The 16,522-nt window shown below is 40.9% G+C and overlaps 1 long non-coding RNA gene across 1 annotated transcript; it reads right to left on the bottom strand.

Moving 5' to 3' along the window:
• Nucleotides 1-1,806: 1,806 nt before the first annotated feature.
• On the bottom strand, nt 1,807-10,075 carry LOC128635729 (uncharacterized). Its single transcript, XR_008398571.1, has 2 exons — nt 9,946-10,075; nt 1,807-2,005 (listed from the first exon to the last, which is right to left on the bottom strand). It is a non-coding gene; the product is annotated as an uncharacterized LOC128635729 (long non-coding RNA).
• Nucleotides 10,076-16,522: the final 6,447 nt, after the last annotated feature.

Here is a 16,522-nt window from a genome sequence, read left to right as displayed (position 1 = left end):
TTCACTTTAACAGATACAATGTACACATATTTTGCATCTATTTTGATTTATATTTTGACCAATAAATTGTGGAGTTATTTTTACTACAATAGATTATTCCTTTGTCTCTCTATCACTGCGCTGTCCTTTTGTATTTGTTATACTTTTTTATCCTAATAGCAGCAGGAAGAGAGAGTATTTATTTTATCTTTTGAAATAACTAATTTATTAGGTGCTCTCATTTTCTCTTTTGATTTATAATTGAACAATATTATTTATAAATTGCCTAAGTGTTGCTGATGCTGTTGCAAATGACATGGATTTTGTCACGCCATTGTGCTCCTGAAGCCCCTGCTGCTCCGTTGCTATGGCCGTTGCCATGAACGATGCGGTAGCTTCAGGCGCTGGTGATGACATCATCACTGCACGCCTCTCTTCTAATGCCAGTCTGAATCCCTCCTGTGGCACGTATCCTGCCCTATGTAAGTGTCTCAGTTGCTCTCACCTATGTGTGCTCCTTGGTGCTGTGTTACTTTATGCTGGATTGTTATACTGTTATTGAACTCTGCTTGTCTGACCAGTCTGCTTGCTTAATCCCTGAACTTCTGGATTGCCATACTGATATTGAACTCTGCCTGTCTGACCACTCTGCTTGCTTAATCCCTAAACTTCTGGATTGCCATACTGATATTGAACTCTGCCTGTCTGACCACTCTGCTTGCTTAATCCCTGAACTTCTGGATTGCCATACTGATATTGAACTCTGCCTGTCTGACCACCGCTTGCTTAATCCCTGAACTTCTGGATTGCCATACTGATATTGAACTCTGCCTGTCTGACCACTCTGCTTGCTTAATCCCTGAACTTCTGGATTGCCATACTGTTATTGAACTCTGCCTGTCTGACCACTCTGCTTGCTTAATCCCTGAACTTCTGGATTGCCATACTGATATTGAACTCTGCCTGTCTGACCACTCTGCTTGCTTAATCCCTGAACTTCTGGATTGCCATACTGATATTGAACTCTGCCTGTCTGACCACCGCTTGCTTAATCCCTGAACTCTGAATTGCCATACTGTTACCGAACTTTGCTTGTCTGACCATTCTATTAGTTTGCCCCTGAACTGCTATACTGCTGGATTGCCTTCCTGTTGCCGGACTCAGCCTGTCTTGACCATTCTCTATCGTCTTCTTATTGCCCTGAAGGACTACCGTGAGTACCGTGTACCTCATTTCACTAACTTACTCTGCTCTGGGATATTTCCTATCATTCCACTTGATGTCGGGATAAGAAAACTACTGGCCAAGTTTGGTCTGCTAGAGAGATATCCCACTATCATTACAGATTCTTCCATATTCTTTACCCTCTATCAACTGTTCCTTAATTTTTCTGTCCAGATCGTACTCAATTGACACCTATACGTCCTGAGCTACCTCATTATCTCAGCCACTATCCTTAACCATACAATAATAATGGCTTATGTTCCCAGAAAATGGTTTAAAACATTTTCCTCTCCAGGTGAACAGGATGAATTCCCAACATTGGTGCATTAGCATCTAAAATCACTTGGGTCGTGCTTGCATCTCTGTGTATGTAGGACTGGTTATATAATTAGCATGTAAAGTTTATCAGCAGATATACATTGAACACACAACCATATATTATGATTTTCAGTATCATGTCATACTTTTCCCTTATACTGAACAAACTGCACTGTATAATGATAATGGGTATCTATATGTTTATATATACACTGCTCTTTATACAGTAATGGTTATATTCCATATAAAAAGACAATATGTCATAAAAATAAATAGTTGAATATATTTTAGCTTTTTGAAATAGTTTAATAATGAAATAATTACCAGAACAAATTAACATTGATTCTATTGCAATCCTTATCTTGGGTAAAATACAAAGATTGGTAGGATTATAGCAGCAACAAAAAAATAATAATAATTTAAATGTCTTGAAGAATACAAATCTTCTCCTGTTTCAATTTTGTTCAGTCTGCTTGCAACAACACTGAAAAAAATATGAAAATGTACAAATTAGCAGTTATTTGTGGCAGTAGAAGGAGTTATAGGGAGCAGTTATATGGTGCAATAGGAGGAGTTATAGGGAGCAGTTATATGGTGCAATAGGAGGAGTTATAGGGAGCAGTTATATGGCGCAATAGGAGGAGTTATAGGGAGCAGTTATAGGGAGCAGTTATATGGTGCAATAGGAAGAGTTATAGGGAGCAGCTATATGGTGCAATAGGAGGAGTTATAGGGAGGAGTTATATGGTGCAATAGGAGGAGTTATAGGGAGCGGTTATATGGCGCAATAGGAGGAGTTATAGGGAGCAGTTATATGGTGCAATAGGAAGAGTTATAGGGAGCAGTTATATGGTGCAACAGGAGGAGTTATAGGGAGCAGTTATATGGTGCAATAGGAGGAGTTATAGGGAGCAGTTATATGGTGCAATAGCAAGAGTTATAGGGAGCAGTTATATGGTGCAATAGGAAGAGTTATAGGGAGCAGTTATATGGTGCAATAGGAGGAGTTATAGGGAGCAGTTATATGGTACAGTAGGAGGAGTTATAGGGAGCAGTTATATGGTACAATAGGAGGAGTTATAGGGAGCAGTTATATGGTGCAATAGGAGGAGTTATAAGGAACAGTTATATGGTACAATAGGAGGAGTTATAGGGAGTAGTTATATGGTGCAATAGGAGGAGATATAGAGAGCAGTTATATGGTGCAATAGGAGGAGTTATAGGGAGCAGTTATATGGTGCAATAGGAAGAGTTATAGGGAGCAGTTATATGGTGCAATAGGAGGAGTTATAGGGAGCAGTTATATGGTGCAACAGGAGGAGTTATAGGGAGTAGTTATAGGGTGCAATAGTAGGAGTTATAGGGAGCAGTTATATGGTGCAATGGGAGGTGTTATAGGGAGCAGTTATATGGTGTAATAGGAGGCGTTATAGGGAGCAGTTATATGGTGCAATAGGAGGAGATATAGGGAGCAGTTATATGGTTCAATAGGAGGAGTTATAGGGAGCAGTTATATGGTGCAATAGGAGGAGTTATAGGGAGCAGTTATATGGTGCAATAGGAGGAGTTATAGGGAACAGTTCTATGGTGCAATAGGAGGCGTTATAAGGAGCAGTTCTATGGTGCAATAGGAGGAGTTATAGGGAGCAGTTCTATGGTGCAATAGGAGGAGTTATAGGGAGCAGTTATATGGTGCAATAGGAGGAGTTATAGCGAGCAGTTATATGGTGTAATAGGAGGAGATATAGGGAGCAGTTATATGGTTCAATAGGAGGAGTTATAGGGAGCAGTTATATGGTGCAATAGGAGGAGTTATAGGGAGCAGTTATATGGTGCAATAGGAGGAGTTATAGGGAACAGTTCTATGGTGCAATAGGAGGAGTTATAGGGAGCAGTTATATGGTGTAATAGGAGGAGTTTTAGGGAGCAGTTATATGGTGCAATAGGAGGAGTTATAGGGAGCAGTTATATGGTGCAATAGGAGGAGTTATAGGGAGCAGTTATATGGTGTAATAGGAAGAGTTATAGGGAGCGGTTAAATGGTACAATAGCAGGAGTTATAGGGAGCAGTTATATGGTACAATAGGATGAGTTATAAGGAGCAGTTATATGGTGCAATAGGAGGAGTTATAGGGAGCAGTTATATGGTACAATAGGAGGAGTTATAGGGAGCGGTTATATGGTACAATAGGAGTTATAGGGAGCGGTTATATGGTGCAATAGGAGGAGTTATAGGGAGCAGTTATATGGTGCAATAGGAAGAGTTATAGGGAGCAGTTATATGGTGCAATAGGAGGAGTTATAGGGAGCAGTTATATGGTGCAATAGGAGGAGTTATAGGGAGCAGTTATATGGTGCAATAGCAGGAGTTATAGGGAGCAGTTATATGGTGCAATAGGAAGAGTTATAGGGAGCAGTTATATGGTGCAATAGGAGGAGTTATAGGGAGCAGTTATATGGTACAGTAGGAGGAGTTATAGGGAGCAGTTATATGGTACAATAGGAGGAGTTATAGGGAGCAGTTATATGGTGCAATAGGAGGAGTTATAAGGAACAGTTATATGGTACAATAGGAGGAGTTATAGGGAGTAGTTATATGGTGCAATAGTAGGAGTTATAGGAAGCAGTTCTATGGTGCAATAGGAGGAGTTATAGGGAGCAGTTATATGGTGCAATAGGAGGAGTTATAGGGAGCAGTTATATGGTGCAATAGGAGGAGTTATAGGGAGCAGTTATATGGTGCAATAGGAGGAGTTATAGGGAGCAGTTCTATGGTGCAATAGGAGGAGTTATAGGGAGCAGTTATATGGTGCAATAGGAGGCGTTATAGGGAGCAGTTCTATGGTGCAATAGGAGGAGTTATAGGGAGCAGTTATATGGTGCAATAGGAGGCTTTATAGGGAGCAGTTATATGGTGTAATAGGAGGAGTTATAGGGAGCAGTTATATGGTGCAATAGGAGGAGTTATAGGGAGCAGTTATATGTTGCAATAGCAGGAGTCATAGGGAACAGTTATATGGTGCAATAGGAGGAGTTATAGGGAGTGATTATATGGTGCAATAGGAGGAGTTATAGGGAGCAGTTATATGGTACAAAAGGAGGAGTTATAGGGAGCAGTTATATGGTGTAATAGGAGGAGTTATAGGGAGCGGTTAAATGGTACAATAGCAGGAGTTATAGGGAGCAGTTATATGGTGCAATAGGAGGAGTTATAGGGAGCAGTTATATGGTGCAATATGAGGAGTTATAGGGAGCAGTTATATGGTGCAATAGGAGGAGTTATAGGGAGCAGTTATATGGTGCAATAGGAGGAGTTATAGGGAGCAGTTATATGGTGCAATAGGAGGAGTTATAGGGAGCGATTATATGATGCAATAGGAGGATTTATAGAGAGCAGTTATATGGTGCCATAGGAGGAGATATAGGGAGCAGTTATATAGTGCTATAGGAGTTATAGGGAAAAGTTATATGGTGCAATAGGAGGAGTTATAGGGAACAGTTATATGGAGCAATAGGAGCAGTTTTAGGGAGCAGTTATATAATGCAATAGGAGGAGTTATAGGGAGCAGTTATATTGTGTAATAGGAGGAGTTATAGGGAGCAGTTATATGGTGCAATAGGAGGAGTTATAGGGAGCAGTTATATGGTGTAATAGGAGGAGTTATAGGGAGCAGTTATATGGTGCAATAGGAGGAGTAATAGGGAGCTGTTATATGGTGCAATAGGAGGAGTTATAGGGAGCAGTTATATGGTGCAATAGGAGGAGTTTTAGGGAGCGGTTATAGAATGTAATATAAGGAATTATAGCAAGCGGTTATATGTTGCAATAGGAGGAGTTATAGGGAGTGGTTAAAAGGGGTAACAGGAACAGTTAAAGGGAGTGTTTTTTTTGTGCAATAGGAAGAGTTATATGGAGCGGTTATATTAGGCAATAGGAGCAGTTATATGGTGCAATAGGAGGAGTAATAAGAAGCGGTTATATGGTGCAATAGGAGGTGTTATAGGGAGCAGTTATATAGTGCAATAGGAGGAGTTATACTGAGCAGTTATATAGTGCAATAGGAGGAGTTATAGGGAGCAGTTATATGGTGTAATAGGAGGAGTTATAGGGAGCAGTTATATGGTGCAATAGGAGGAGTTATAGGAAGCAGTTATATGGTAGAATAGGAGGAGTTATAGGGAGCAGTTATATGGTGTAATAGGAGGAGTTATAAGGAGCAGTTATATGGTGCAATATGAGGAGTTATAGGGAGCAGTTATTTGGTGCAATAGGAGGAGTTATAGGGAGCAGTTATATGGTGTAATAGGAGGAGTTATAGGGAGCAGTTATATGGTGCAATATGAGGAGTTATAGGGAGCAGTTATTTGGTGCAATAGGATGAGTTATAGGGAGCAGTTATTTGGTGCAATAGGAGAAGTTATAGGGAGCAGTTATTTGGTGCAATAGGAGGAGTTATAGGGAGCAGTTATTTGGTGCAATAGGAGGAGTTATAGGGAGCAGTTATATGGTGCAATAGGAGGAGTTATAGAGAGCAGTTATATGGTGCAATAGGAGGAGTTATAGGGAGCAGTTATATGGTGCAATAGGAGGAGTTATAGGGAGCAGTTATATGGTGCAATAGGAGGAGTTATAGGGAACAGTTATATGGTGCAATAGGAGGAGTTATAGGGAGCAGTTATATGGTGCAATAGGAGGAGTTATAGGGAACAGTTATATGGTGCAATAGGAGGAGTTATAGGGAACAGTTATATAGTACAATAGGAGGAGTTATAGGGAACAGTTATATGGTACAATAGGAAGAGTTATATGGAGCAGTTATATGGTGCAATAGGAGGAGTTATAGAGAGCAGTTATATGGTGCAATAGGAGGAGTTATAGAGAGCAGTTATATGGTGCAATAGGAGGAGTTATAGCGAGCAGTTATATGGTGTAATAGGAGGAGATATAGGGAGCAGTTATATGGTTCAATAGGAGGAGTTATAGGGAGCAGTTATATGGTGCAATAGGAGGAGTTATAGGGAGCAGTTATATGGTGCAATAGGAGGAGTTATAGGGAACAGTTCTATGGTGCAATAGGAGGAGTTATAGGGAGCAGTTATATGGTGTAATAGGAGGAGTTTTAGGGAGCAGTTATATGGTGCAATAGGAGGAGTTATAGGGAGCAGTTATATGGTGCAATAGGAGGAGTTATAGGGAGCAGTTATATGGTGTAATAGGAAGAGTTATAGGGAGCGGTTAAATGGTACAATAGCAGGAGTTATAGGGAGCAGTTATATGGTACAATAGGATGAGTTATAAGGAGCAGTTATATGGTGCAATAGGAGGAGTTATAGGGAGCAGTTATATGGTACAATAGGAGGAGTTATAGGGAGCGGTTATATGGTACAATAGGAGTTATAGGGAGCGGTTATATGGTGCAATAGGAGGAGTTATAGGGAGCAGTTATATGGTGCAATAGGAAGAGTTATAGGGAGCAGTTATATGGTGCAATAGGAGGAGTTATAGGGAGCAGTTATATGGTGCAATAGGAGGAGTTATAGGGAGCAGTTATATGGTGCAATAGCAAGAGTTATAGGGAGCAGTTATATGGTGCAATAGGAAGAGTTATAGGGAGCAGTTATATGGTGCAATAGGAGGAGTTATAGGGAGCAGTTATATGGTACAGTAGGAGGAGTTATAGGGAGCAGTTATATGGTACAATAGGAGGAGTTATAGGGAGCAGTTATATGGTGCAATAGGAGGAGTTAAAAGGAACAGTTATATGGTACAATAGGAGGAGTTATAGGGAGTAGTTATATGGTGCAATAGTAGGAGTTATAGGAAGCAGTTCTATGGTGCAATAGGAGGAGTTATAGGGAGCAGTTATATGGTGCAATAGGAGGAGTTATAGGGAGCAGTTATATGGTGCAATAGGAGGAGTTATAGGGAGCAGTAATATGGTGCAATAGGAGGAGTTATAGGGAGCAGTTCTATGGTGCAATAGGAGGAGTTATAGGGAGCAGTTATATGGTGCAATAGGAGGCGTTATAGGGAGCAGTTCTATGGTGCAATAGGAGGAGTTATAGGGAGCAGTTATATGGTGCAATAGGAGGCTTTATAGGGAGCAGTTATATGGTGTAATAGGAGGAGTTATAGGGAGCAGTTATATGGTGCAATAGGAGGAGTTATAGGGAGCAGTTATATGTTGCAATAGCAGGAGTCATAGGGAACAGTTATATGGTGCAATAGGAGGAGTTATAGGGAGTGATTATATGGTGCAATAGGAGGAGTTATAGGGAGCAGTTATATGGTACAAAAGGAGGAGTTATAGGGAGCAGTTATATGGTGTAATAGGAGGAGTTATAGGGAGCGGTTAAATGGTACAATAGCAGGAGTTATAGGGAGCAGTTATATGGTGCAATAGGAGGAGTTATAGGGAGCAGTTATATGGTGCAATATGAGGAGTTATAGGGAGCAGTTATATGGTGCAATAGGAGGAGTTATAGGGAGCAGTTATATGGTGCAATAGGAGGAGTTATAGGGAGCAGTTATATGGTGCAATAGGAGGAGTTATAGGGAGCGATTATATGATGCAATAGGAGGATTTATAGAGAGCAGTTATATGGTGCCATAGGAGGAGATATAGGGAGCAGTTATATAGTGCTATAGGAGTTATAGGGAAAAGTTATATGGTGCAATAGGAGGAGTTATAGGGAACAGTTATATGGAGCAATAGGAGCAGTTTTAGGGAGCAGTTATATAATGCAATAGGAGGAGTTATAGGGAGCAGTTATATTGTGTAATAGGAGGAGTTATAGGGAGCAGTTATATGGTGCAATAGGAGGAGTTATAGGGAGCAGTTATATGGTGTAATAGGAGGAGTTATAGGGAGCAGTTATATGGTGCAATAGGAGGAGTAATAGGGAGCTGTTATATGGTGCAATAGGAGGAGTTATAGGGAGCAGTTATATGGTGCAATAGGAGGAGTTTTAGGGAGCGGTTATAGAATGTAATATAAGGAATTATAGCAAGCGGTTATATGTTGCAATAGGAGGAGTTATAGGGAGTGGTTAAAAGGGGTAACAGGAACAGTTAAAGGGAGTGTTTTTTTTGTGCAATAGGAAGAGTTATATGGAGCGGTTATATTAGGCAATAGGAGCAGTTATATGGTGCAATAGGAGGAGTAATAAGAAGCGGTTATATGGTGCAATAGGAGGTGTTATAGGGAGCAGTTATATAGTGCAATAGGAGGAGTTATACTGAGCAGTTATATAGTGCAATAGGAGGAGTTATAGGGAGCAGTTATATGGTGTAATAGGAGGAGTTATAGGGAGCAGTTATATGGTGCAATAGGAGGAGTTATAGGAAGCAGTTATATGGTACAATAGGAGGAGTTATAGGGAGCAGTTATATGGTGTAATAGGAGGAGTTATAAGGAGCAGTTATATGGTGCAATATGAGGAGTTATAGGGAGCAGTTATTTGGTGCAATAGGAGGAGTTATAGGGAGCAGTTATATGGTGTAATAGGAGGAGTTATAGGGAGCAGTTATATGGTGCAATATGAGGAGTTATAGGGAGCAGTTATTTGGTGCAATAGGATGAGTTATAGGGAGCAGTTATTTGGTGCAATAGGAGAAGTTATAGGGAGCAGTTATTTGGTGCAATAGGAGGAGTTATAGGGAGCAGTTATTTGGTGCAATAGGAGGAGTTATAGGGAGCAGTTATATGGTGCAATAGGAGGAGTTATAGAGAGCAGTTATATGGTGCAATAGGAGGAGTTATAGGGAGCAGTTATATGGTGCAATAGGAGGAGTTATAGGGAGCAGTTATATGGTGCAATAGGAGGAGTTATAGGGAACAGTTATATGGTGCAATAGGAGGAGTTATAGGGAGCAGTTATATGGTGCAATAGGAGGAGTTATAGGGAACAGTTATATGGTGCAATAGGAGGAGTTATAGGGAACAGTTATATAGTACAATAGGAGGAGTTATAGGGAACAGTTATATGGTACAATAGGAAGAGTTATATGGAGCAGTTATATGGTGCAATAGGAGGAGTTATAGAGAGCAGTTATATGGTGCAATAGGAGGAGTTATAGAGAGCAGTTATATGGTGCAATAGGAGGAGTTATAGAGAGCAGTTATATGGTGCAATAGGAGGAGTTATAGGAAGCAGTTATATGGGGAAATAGGAGGAGTTATAGCGAGCAGTTATATGGTGCAATAGGAGGAGTTATAGCGAGCAGTTATATGGTGCAATAGGAGGAGTTATAGGGAGCAGTTATATGGTGCAATAGGAGGAGTTATAGGGAGCGGTTATATTGGGCATAGAGAATATTAAGGGTTTTATGGAAAGGAACCACCCAGTCAGGTATGAGATTTATCACAAGAAGATGAAAATGTTCTACAGACCTATAAGTTCAACTTAATGACAAATACTTACTAATATTTTTGAGCAGAAGCAGGAGATCAGGCAGTATATCAACATTAATCCAAGAAATATGTACTGTATGATAATGACCGCAAATGCAAAGAGGTACATATTTATTTGGCAAGCTCTAGCTGGAAATGGGTATATTCTGAAAACCCACACGCTGCCTACAAAACAAAGGAATACAACTGTTATTTTAACTCTTTAGCTAAGATCTAAAGTACAGTCTATAATGTGCACATAATACATAGATGTGAGGAACAGTAATAACTGGTACTGAGGAACTAGGGTGAGGAACAGTAATAACTGGTACTGAGGAACTAGTGTGAGTAACAGCAATAACTAGTACTGAGGAGCTAGTGTGAGGAACAGCAATAACTAGTACTGAGGAACTAGTGTGAGGAACAGTAATAACTAGTACTGAGAAACTAGTGTGAGGAACAGTAATAACTAGTACTGAGGAGCTAGTGTGAGGAACAGCAATAACTAGTACTGAGGAACTAGTGCGAGGAACAGTAATAACTAGTACTGAGGAGCTAGTGTGAGGAACAGCAACAACTAGTACTGAGAAACTAGTGTGAGGAACAGGAATAACTAGTACTGAGGAACTAGTGTGAGGAACAGTAATAACTAGTACCGAGGAGCTAGTGTGAGGAACAGCAATAACAAGTACTGAGGAACTAGTGCGAGGAACAGTAATAACTAGTACTGAGGAGCTAGTGTGAGGAACAGCAATAACTAGTACTGAGGAACTAGTGTGAGGAACGGGAATAGCTAGTACTGAGGAACTAGTGTGAGGAACAGTAATAACTAGTACTGAGGAGCTAGTGTGAGGAACAGTAATAACTAGTACTGAGGAACTTGAGTGAGGAACAGCAATAACTAGTACTGAGGAGATAGTGTGAGGAACAGGAATAACTAGTACTGAGGAACTTGAGTGAGGAACAGCAATAACTAGTACTGAGGAACTCGTGTGAGGAACAGGAATAACTATTACTGAGGAGCTAGTGTGAGGGACAGCAATAACTGGTACTGAGGAACTTGTGGGAGGAACAGCAATAACTGGTACTGAGGAACTATTGTGGGGAACAATAATAACTAGTACTGAGGAACTAGTGTGAGGAACAATAATAACTAGTACTGAGGAACTAGTGTAAAGAACATCAATACTAGTGTGAGGAACAGCAATAACGAGTACAGAGGAACTAGTGAAGTGATAGGAGCAGCAATAACTAGTACTGAGGAACTAGTGTGAGGAACAGCAATAACTAGTACTGGGAAAGTAGTGTGAGGAACAGTAATAACGAGTACTGAGGAACTAATGTGGAGAACAGCAATAACTAGTACTGAGGAGCTAGTGTGAGGAACAGCAATAACTAGTACAGAGGAGCTAGTGTGAGGAACAGCAATAACTAGTACTGAGGAGCTAGTGTAAGGAACATCAATAACTGGTAACGAGGAACTAGTGTGAGGAACATTAATAACTCGTACTAAGGAGCTAGTGTAAGGAACATCAATAACTGGTAATGAGGTACTAGCGTGAGGAACAGCAATAACTAGTACTGAGGAACTAGTGTGAGGAACAGCAATAACTAGTACTGAGGAGCTAGAGTGAGGAACAGCAATAACTAGTACAGAGGAGCTAGTGTGAGGAACAGCAATAACTAGTACTGAGGAGCTAGTGTAAGGAACATCAATAACTGGTAACGAGGAACTAGTGTGAGGAACAGCAATAACTCGTACTGAGGAGCTAGTGTAAGGAACATCAATAACTGGTAATGAGGTACTAGCGTGAGGAACAGCAATAACTAGTACTGAGGAACTAGTGTGAGGAACAGCAATAACTAGTACTGAGGAGCTAGTGTGAGGAACAGCAATAACTAGTACTGAGGAGCTAGTGTGAGGAACAGCAATAACTAGTATTGAGGAGCTAGTGTGAGGACCAGCAATAACTAGTGTGAGGAACAGCAATAACTAGTACTGAGGAGCTAGTGTGAGGAACAGCAATAACTAGTACTGAGGAGCTAGTGTGAGGAACAGCAATAACTAGTACTGAGGAGCTACTGTGAGGAACATCAATAACTGGTAACAAGGAACTAGTGTGAGGAACAGCAATAACTCGTACTGAGGAGCTAGTGTAAGGAACAGCAATAACTACTACTGATGAGCTAGTGTGAGGAACAGCACTAACTAGTACTGAGGAACTAGTGTGAGAAACTGCAATAACTAGTACTGAGGAACTAGTGTGAGGAACAGCAATAACTAGTACAGAGGAGCTAGTGCAAGGAACAGCAATAACTAGTACTGAGGAGCTAGTGTAAGGAACAGCAATAACTAGTACTGAGGAGCTAGTGTAAGGAACAGCAATAACTAGTACTGAGGTACTAGTGTGAGGAACAGCAATGACTAGTACTGAGGAACTAGTGTGAGGAACAGTAATAACTAGTACTGAGGAGCTAGTGTGAGGTACAGCAATAACTAGTACTGAGGAGCTAGTGTGAGGAACAGCAATAACTAGTACTGAGGAACTAGTGTGAGAAACAGCAATAACTAGTACTGAGGAACTAGTGTGAGAAACAGCAATAACTAGTACTGAGGAACTAGTGTGAGGAACAGTAATAACTAGTACTGAGGAGCTAGTGTGAGGAACATCAATAACTAGTACAGAGGAGCTAGTGTTAGGAACAGCAATAACTAGTAGCGAGGAGCTAGTGTGAGGAACAGCAATAACTAGTACAGAGGAGCTAGTGCAAGGAACAGCAATAACTAGTACTGAGGAGCTAGTGTAAGGAACAGCAATAACTAGTACTGAGGAGCTAGTGTGAGGAACAGCAATAACTAGTACTGAGGAACTAGTGTGAGGAACAGCAATAACTAGTACTGAGGAGCTAGTGTAAGGAACAGAAATAACTAGTACTGAGGAGCTAGTGTGAGGAACAGCAATAACTAGTACTGAGGAGCTAGTGTGAGGAACAGCAATAACTAGTACTGAGGAACTAGTGCGAGGAACAGCAATAACTAGTACCGAGGAGCTAGTGCGAGGAACAGCAATAACTAGTACTGAGGAACTAGTGTGAGGAACAGCAATAACTTGTACTGAGGAGCTAGTGTGAGGAACAGCAATAACTAGTACTGAGGAACTAGTGTGAGGAACAGTAATAACTAGTACTGAGGAGCTAGTGTGAGGAACATCAATAACTAGTACTGAGGAGCTAGTGTGAGGAACAGCAATAACTAGTACTGAGGAACTAGTGTGAGGAACAGCAATAACTAGTACTGAGGAGCTAGTGTGAGGAACAGCAATAACTAGTACTGAGGAACTAGTGTGAGGAACAGTAATAACTAGTACTGAGAAACTAGTGTGAGGAACAGTAATAACTAGTACTGAGGAGCTAGTGTGAGGAACAGCAATAACTAGTACTGAGGAACTAGTGCGAGGAACAGTAATAATTAGTACTGAGGAGCTAGTGTGAGGAACAGTAATAACTAGCACTGAGGAACTAGTGTGAGGAACAGTAATAACTAGTACTGAGGAACTAGTGTGAGGAACAGTAATAACTAGTACTGAGGAACTAGTGTGAGGAACTGTAATAACTAGTACTGAGGAGCTAGTGTGAGGAACAGTAATAACTAGTACTGAGGAGCTAGTGTGAGGAACAGCAATAACTAGTACTGAGGAACTAGTGTGAGGAACAGGAATAGCTAGTACTGAGGAACTAGTGTGAGGAACAGTAATAACTAGTACTGAGGAACTAGTGCGAGGAACAGTAATAACTAGTACTGAGGAGCTAGTGTGAGGAACAGCAATAACTAGTACTGAGGAACTAGTGTGAGGAACAGGAATAGCTAGTACTGAGGATCTAGTGTGAGGAACAGTAATAACTAGTACTGAGGAGCTAGTGTGAGGAACAGTAATAACTAGTACTGAGGAACTTGAGTGAGGAACAGCAATAACTAGTACTGAGGAGCTAGTGTGAGGAACAGGAATAACTAGTACTGAGGAACTTGAGTGAGGAACAGCAATAACTAGTACTGAGGAACTAGTGTGAGGAACAGGAATAACTATTACTGAGGAGCTAGTGTGAGGTACAGCAATAACTGGTACTGAGGAACTTGTGGGAGGAACAGCAATAACTGGTACTGAGGAACTAGTGTGGGGAACAATAATAACTAGTACTGAGGAACTAGTGTGAGGAACAATAATAACTAGTACTGAGGAACTAGTGTAAAGAACATCAATACTAGTGTGAGGAACAGCAATAACGAGTACAGAGGAACTAGTGAAGTGATAGGAGCAGCAATAACTAGTACTGAGGAACTAGTGTGAGGAACAGCAATAACTAGTACTTAGGAACTAGTGTGAGGAACAGCAATAACTAGTACTGAGAAACTAGTGTGAGGAACAGTAATAACGAGTACTGAGGAACTAATGTGGAGAACAGCAATAACTAGTACTGAGGAGCTAGTGTGAGGAACAGCAATAACTAGTATTGAGGAACTAGTGTGAGGAACAGCAATAACTAGTACTGAGGAGCTAGTGTAAGGAACAGTAATAACTAGTACTGAGGATCTAGTGTGAGGAACAGCAATAACTAGTACTGAGGAGCTAGTGTGAGGAACAGCAATAACTAGTACTGAGGAACTAGTGTGAGGAACAGCAATAACTAGTATTGAGGAACTAGTGTGAGGAACAGCAATAACTAGTACTGAGGAGCTAGTGTAAGGAACAGTAATAACTAGTACTGAGGATCTAGTGTGAGGAACAGCAATAACTAGTACTGAGGAGCTAGTGTGAGGAACAGCAATAACTAGTACTGAGGAACTAGTGCGAGGAACAGTAATAACTTGTACTGAGGAGCTAGTGTGAGGAACAGCAATAACTAGTACTGAGGAACTAGTGTGAGGAACAGTAATAACTAGTACTGAGGAACTAGTGTGAGGAACGGTAATAACTAATACTGAGGAGCTAGTGTGAGGAACAGCAATAACTAGTACTGAGGAACTAGTGCGAGGAACAGTAATAACTAGTACTGAGGAGCTAGTGTGAGGAACAGCAATAACTAGTACTGAGGAACTAGTGTGAGGAACAGGAATAGCTAGTACTGAGGAACTAGTGTGAGGAACAGTAATAACTAGTACTGAGGAGCTAGTGTGAGGAACAGTAATAACTAGTACTGAGGAACTTGAGTGAGGAACAGCAATAACTAGTACTGAGGAGCTAGTGTGAGGAACAGGAATAACTAGTACTGAGGAACTTGAGTGGGGAACAGCAATAACTATTACTGAGGAACTAGTGTGAGGAACAGGAATAACTATTACTGAGGAGCTAGTGTGAGGGACAGCAATAACTGGTACTGAGGAACTTGTGGGAGGAACAGCAATAACTGGTACTGAGGAACTAGTGTGGGGAACAATAATAACTAGTACTGAGGAACTAGTGTGAGGAACAATAATAACTAGTACTGAGGAACTAGTGTACAGAACATCAATACTAGTGTGAGGAACAGCAATAACGAGTACAGAGGAACTAGTGAAGTGATAGGAGCCGCAATAACTAGTACTGAAGAACTAGTGTGAGGAACAGCAATAACTAGTACTGAGGAACTAGTGTGAGGAACAGCAATAACTAGTACTGAGAAACTAGTGTGAGGAACAGTAATAACGAGTACTGAGGAACTAATGTGGAGAACAGCAATAACTAGTACTGAGGAGCTAGTGTGAGGAACAGCAATAACTAGTACAGAGGAGCTAGTGTGAGGAACAGCAATAACTAGTACTGAGGAGCTAGTGTAAGGAACATCAATAACTGGTAACGAGGAACTAGTGTGAGGAACAGCAATAACTCGTACTGAGGAGCTAGTGTAAGGAACATCAATAACTGATAATGAGGTACTAGCGTGAGGAACAGCAATAACTAGTACTGAGGAACTAGTGTGAGGAACAGCAATAACTAGTACTGAGGAGCTAGAGTGAGGAACAGCAATAACTAGTACAGAGGAACTAGTGTGAGGAACAGCAATAACTAGTACTGAGGAGCTAGAGTGAGGAACAGTAATAACTAGTACTGAGGAGCTAGTGTGAGGAACAGCAATAACTAGTACTGAGGAGCTAGTGTGAGGAACAGCAATAACTAGTACTGAGGAACTAGTGTGAGGAACAGCAATAACTAGTACTGAGGAGCTAGTGTGAGGAACAGCAATAACTAGTACTGAGGAACTAGTGTGATGAACAGTAATAACTAGTACTGAGAAACTAGTGTGAGGAACAGTAATAACTAGTACTGAGGAGCTAGTGTGAGGAACAGCAATAACTAGTACTGAGGAACTAGTGCGAGGAACAGTAATAACTAGTACTGAGGAGCTAGTGTGAGGAACAGCAATAACTAGTACTGAGGAACTAGTGTGAGGAACAGTAATAACTAGTACTGAGGAACTAGTGTGAGGAACAGTAATAACTAATACTGAGGAGCTAGTGTGAGGAACAGCAATAACTAGTACTGAGGAACTAGTGCGAGGAACAGCAATAACTAGTACTGAGGAGCTAGTGTGAGGAACAGCAATAACTAGTACTGAGGAACTAGTGTGAGGAA

The sequence above is a fragment of the Bombina bombina genome, chromosome 7 (genome assembly GCF_027579735.1).
Source record: "Bombina bombina isolate aBomBom1 chromosome 7, aBomBom1.pri, whole genome shotgun sequence".
Lineage (NCBI taxonomy): Eukaryota > Metazoa > Chordata > Amphibia > Anura > Bombinatoridae > Bombina > Bombina bombina.
The sequence above is the reverse complement of the archived record's forward strand: the minus strand, read 5'-3'. Positions and strand labels throughout refer to the sequence as shown.